A 5,551-nucleotide genomic window follows, 5' to 3' on the forward strand; every position below is an offset into this window, starting at 1 on the left:
TGACCCTGAATGGGAACCAGCGAGATCGGACTTCAAAGGCGCGCACTCAGCCAATGTTTGAAAAGCCTCGGCACAAGCAACTTGGATCCACCGCGGAAGGGAAGACCGAACAGACGGCTAATTGTGTGCTTTCCTTCCTCTCCCTCCCCTCCCCTCCCCATTCCTATTTCCCTCCCTCCTCTCCCCTCCCCTCCCCTCCTCCCCATTCCTAGTTCCCTCCCTCCTCTCCCCTCCCCCTACCCCTCCCCATTCCTATTTCCCTCCCCATTCCTATTTCCCTCCCTCCGCTCCCCTCCCTCCATGCCTATTTCCCTCCTCCTCAGCCCTCCCTCCCTCCTCTCCCCATTTCCTATTTTCCCTCCCTCCTCTCCCTTCCCCTCCCCATTCCGATTTCCCTCCCTCCTCTCCCTTCCCCTCCCCATTCCTATTTCCCTCCCTCCTCTCCCCTCCCCTCCCCATTCCTATTTCCCTCCTCATCTCCCCTCCCCTCCCCTCCCCATTCCTATTTCCCTCCCTCCTCCCTCCCTCCGCTCCTCTCCCCATTCCTATTTCCCTCCCTCCTCTCCCTTCCCCTCCCCATTCCTATTTCCCTCCCTCCTCTCCCTTCCCCTCCCCATTCCTATTTCCCTCCCTCCTCTCCCCTCCCTCCCCATTCCTATTTCCCTCCCTTCCTCTCCCCTCCCCTCCCCTCCCCATTCCTATTTCCCTCCCTCCTCTCCCTCCCTCCGCTCCTCTCCCCATTCCTATTTCCCTCCCTCCTCTCCCTTCCCCTCCCCATTCCTATTTCCCTCCCTCCTCTCCCTTCCCCTCCCCATTCCTATTTCCCTCCCTCCTCTCCCCTCCCCTCCCCTATTCCTATTTCCCTCCCTCCCCTCCCCTCCTCTCCCCATTCCTATTTCCCTCCCTCCCTCCCCTCCTCTCCCCATTCCTATTTCCCTCCCTCCCTCCCTCCCCTCCTCTCCCCATTCCTATTTCCCTCCCTCCCTCCCCTCCTCTCCCCATTCCTATTTCCCTCCCTCCCTCCCCTCCTCTCCCCATTCCTATTTCCCTCCCTCCCTCTCCCCCTCCCCTCTCTCCCCATTCCTATTTCCACTGGGAGCTGCTGAAAGATGCTGTGTTCAGGGGTCCTCTAATTTTGCACACCCTCTTTGGACAGTGATCCCAGTAGATCACATCGAAGGGGAGGAGGGAGACTCTCTGCACTTTTATGGTCCTGTGCATTGACCTCCAATGCCTTTCCTCTGCAGCAACTGTACCACACTGTGATGCAGCCAGCCAGGACACTCTCAATAGAGCTCCTATAGAAGGTTGACATTAATGGTGGCTCATAACCTTGCCTGCTTCAGTCTTCTCAGGAAGTGCAGTCACTGTTGAGCCTTCCTGAAGTGAGTGTGTGTCCATGATAGGTCACTTGTTAAGTGAACTCTAAGGAACTTGGTGCTCTCTACTCTCTCAACTCAACAATGTTAGTGGAGAGGGGTCATTCTTGGTCCTCCTGAAGTCTACAATCATCTCCTTCATCTTGTCCACATTAAGACTCAGGTTGTTATTCTATCACCATTTCACGCGATTTTCTGTGTTGTTGCTGATGAGGCCAACTACTGTCATAGAGGCATATTTCATGGAACATAGAACATAAGAGCACAGTACAGGCCCTTTGGCCCACAATGTTGTGCTGACCCATACATATCTACCAAAAAAAAAATCTGGAAACCCTCCCAACCTCATAACCCACTATTTCTCTTTCATCCATCTGCCTGTCTAAGAGTCTCTTAAATACTTCCACCACCACCCCTGGGAATGCATTCCAGGCTCCCACAATTCTCTATGTGAAAACTTCACTCCTGATGTCTCCCTTCACTTTAACTGCACACTTCTGCCCCACATGCCTCCAGCAAACATTGCAATCCTTCAGTTGCTTCCTCAGACCTCGAGCAACTTACTATGAAGAGTCCATTAGAAAACTACCTGTCACACCGCAGCAGCCAGCAGCACAGTATGAAGAATTCCTGAAGGGATATTTGCATTTATCTATGGTCTTTCTCCACCTTGGGGCAATAAGGTTGCCACAGTGATCATGCAGGAAATGTCCACACCTCTCACAAAAGCAAAGAGATAATGATAATAAATTTTTTTGTGAAGTTAAAGTGAGAATAAATATTAGCCAGGTCCACATCCTCGTTTGAAACCAGGCCCTGCGATCTTTTGCATAATCCTGAGGAGGGGAGGGTGGATGTATTTTAATGCCTCCTCTGATGGACTTAATGTCCAATAGCTCTGCATCCCCTCAGTTCCCCACAGGAGACACTTAAATGGTTCCTGGTAGAAGGATCAATAGTCACGTGGGAGAGAGGCAGCTAAATTAACTCCTCGAGTCTCGTAGAGTCATAGGCCCATCATATCCGTATTGACCATTAATTACCTGTAAAAACTGATTTCATTTAACCAACACTCTGATTCAGTTAAACAAGAAAGTCTGCTGATGTGCAATGAGTGAAAGAAACAAGTGCACTGGAGAAACTCAGCAGGTCACGCAGCATCCACAAGAAGTAAAGGGTTGTGGTGACCCACTTACCAGCAAGTGAACCTGCTCGCAAAATGGTGGATGTGCTGTGGAAAACGCAGGAAATTGACCTGCATCCAACACAAGTTTTTAATCTGAGCTGATGTCATCACTGATGATGCCACTTCCTATCATGTGACAGAAGCAGTGATGTATATAAGCCCAGCATGCAAGTCTGGAGATGTCAGTCTTGCACTAGACGCCACAGTACGTACATCAACTTCCCCATGTAGACATCAAATTGTCAACGTGCACAGCAGTTCCACAATGTGTACACCAATGTCTATAGTGGCTCAGTATAGAATACTTTGCTACAGGGTAACCAATGTTTTGGGCCTGAGTCCTTTGTCAGTTATAAGCAAAAGCTGGCAAATGCCAAAATAAAAAGGGAGAGGAAGAGGGAGAGGGAGAGGGCACCAGCTATTAGAGTAGGTCCTTTCAAATTGCCTTATAAAATTACTTTGGCTTGGCTTCGCGGACGAAGATTTATGGAGGGGGTAAAAAGTCCACGTCAGCTGCAGGCTCGTTTGTGGCTGACCAGTCCGATGCGGGACAGGCAGACACGATTGCAGCGGTTGCAAGGGAAAATTGGTTGGTTGGGGTTGGGTGTTGGGTTTTTCCTCCTTTGCCTTTTGTCAGTGAGGTGGGCTCTGCGGTCTTCTTCAAAGGAGGCTGCTGCCCGCCAAACTGTGAGGCGCCAAGATGCACGGTTTGAGGCGTTATCAGCCCACTGGCGGTGGTCAATGTGGCAGGCACCAAGAGATTTCTTTAGGCAGTCCTTGTACCTTTTCTTTGGTGCACCTCTGTCACGGTGGCCAGTGGAGAGCTCGCCATATAATACGATCTTGGGAAGGCGATGGTCCTCCATTCTGGAGACGTGACCCATCCAGCGCAGCTGGATCTTCAGCAGCGTGGACTCGATGCTGTCGACCTCTGCCATCTCGAGTACCTCGACGTTAGGGGTGTGAGCGCTCCAATGGATGTTGAGGATGGAGCGGAGACAACGCTGGTGGAAGCGTTCTAGGAGCCGTAGGTGGTGCCGGTAGAGGACCCATGATTCGGAGCCGAACAGGAGTGTGGGTATGACAACGGCTCTGTATACGCTTATCTTTGTGAGGTTTTTCAGTTGGTTGTTTTTCCAGACTCTTTTGTGTAGTCTTCCAAAGGCGCTATTTGCCTTGGCGAGTCTGTTGTCTATTCATTGTCGATCCTTGCATCTGATGAAATGGTGCAGCCGAGATAGGTAAACTGGTTGACCGTTTTGAGTTTTGTGTGCCCGATGGAGATGTGGGGGGGCTGGTAGTCATGGTGGGGAGCTGGCTGATGGAGGACCTCAGTTTTCTTCAGGCTGACTTCCAGGCCAAACATTTTGGCAGTTTCCGCAAAGCAGGACGTCAAGCGCTGAAGAGCTGGCTCTGAATGGGCAACTAAAGCGGCATCATCTGCAAAGAGTAGTTCACGGACAAGTTTCTCTTGTGTCTTGGTGTGAGCTTGCAGGCGCCTCAGATTGAAGAGACTGCCATCCGTGCGGTACCGGATGTAAACAGCGTCTTCATTGTTGGGGTCTTTCATGGCTTGGTTCAGCATCATGCTGAAGAAGATTGAAAAGAGGGTTGGTGCGAGAACACAGCCTTGCTTCACGCCATTGTTAATGGAGAAGGGTTCAGAGAGCTCATTGCTGTATCTGACCCGACCTTGTTGGTTTTCGTGCAGTTGGATAATCATGTTGAGGAACTTTGGGGGACATCCGATGCGCTCTAGTATTTGCCAAAGCCCTTTCCTGCTCACGGTGTCGAAGGCTTTGGTGAGGTCAACAAAGGTGATGTAGAGTCCTTTGTTTTGTTCTCTGCACTTTTCTTGGAGCTGTCTGAGGGCAAAGACCATGTCAGTGGTTCCTCTGTTTGCGCGAAAGCCGCACTGTGATTCTGGGAGAATATTCTCGGCGACACTAGGTATTATTCTATTTAGTAGAATCCTAGCGAAGATTTTGCCTGCAATGGAGAGCAACGTGATTCCCCTGTAGTTTGAGCAGTCTGATTTCTCGCCTTTGTTTTTGTACAGGGTGATGATGGTGGCATCACGAAGATCCTGAGGCAGTTTACCTTGGTCCCAACAAAGCTTGAAAAACTCATGCAGTTTGGCATGCAGAGTTTTGCCGCCAGCCTTCCAGACCTCTGGGGGGATTCCATCCATACCTGCTGCTTTGCCACTTTTCAGTTGTTCGATTGCCTTATATGTCTCATCCAGGGTGGGAACCTCATCCAGCTCTAGCCTTAGGGGCTGTTGAGGGAGCTGGAGCAGGGCGGAATCTTGGACTGAGCGGTTGGTACTGAAAAGAGATTGGAAGTGTTCTGACCATCGGTTGAGGATGGAGATCTTGTCGCTGAGGAGGACTTTGCCGTCTGAGCTGCGCAGCGGGCTTTGGACTTGGGGTGAGGGGCCGTACACAGCCTTTAGAGCCTCGTAGAAACCCCTGAAGTCGCCAATGTCCGCGCTGAGCTGTGTTCGTTTGGCGAGGCTAGTCCACCACTCATTATGGATCTCCCGGAGTTTGCGCTGAAGATAGCTGCATGCGCGACGGAAGGCTTGTTTTTTCTCTGGACAGGACGGCTTTGTAAGGTGAGCCTGGTGGGCAGCTCGCTTCTTTGCCAGCAGCTCCTGGATTTCCTGGCTGTTTTCGTCAAACCAGTCCTTGTTTTTCCTGGAGGAGAAGCCCAGTACCTCTTCAGTGGATTGCAGTATGGTAGTCTTCAACTGATCCCAGAGGGTTTCAGGGGACGGGTCCGTGAGGCGGGTTGCATCGTCGAGCTTTGCTTTGAGGTTTGCCTGGAAGTTTCCTCTCGCTTCGTCTGACTGCAGTTTTCCAACATTGAACCTCTTTCTGGGGGCTTTATTGTTCCTTATAAAATAGGGCTATTTGAAAGGGCCATACAGGGAAAGCCTGGTCAAAATCTACCCGGGTCCCAGACCTACCTCGGAGGTGGTCAG

This window comes from Narcine bancroftii, chromosome 6 (assembly GCF_036971445.1).
Source record: "Narcine bancroftii isolate sNarBan1 chromosome 6, sNarBan1.hap1, whole genome shotgun sequence".
NCBI lineage: Eukaryota > Metazoa > Chordata > Chondrichthyes > Torpediniformes > Narcinidae > Narcine > Narcine bancroftii.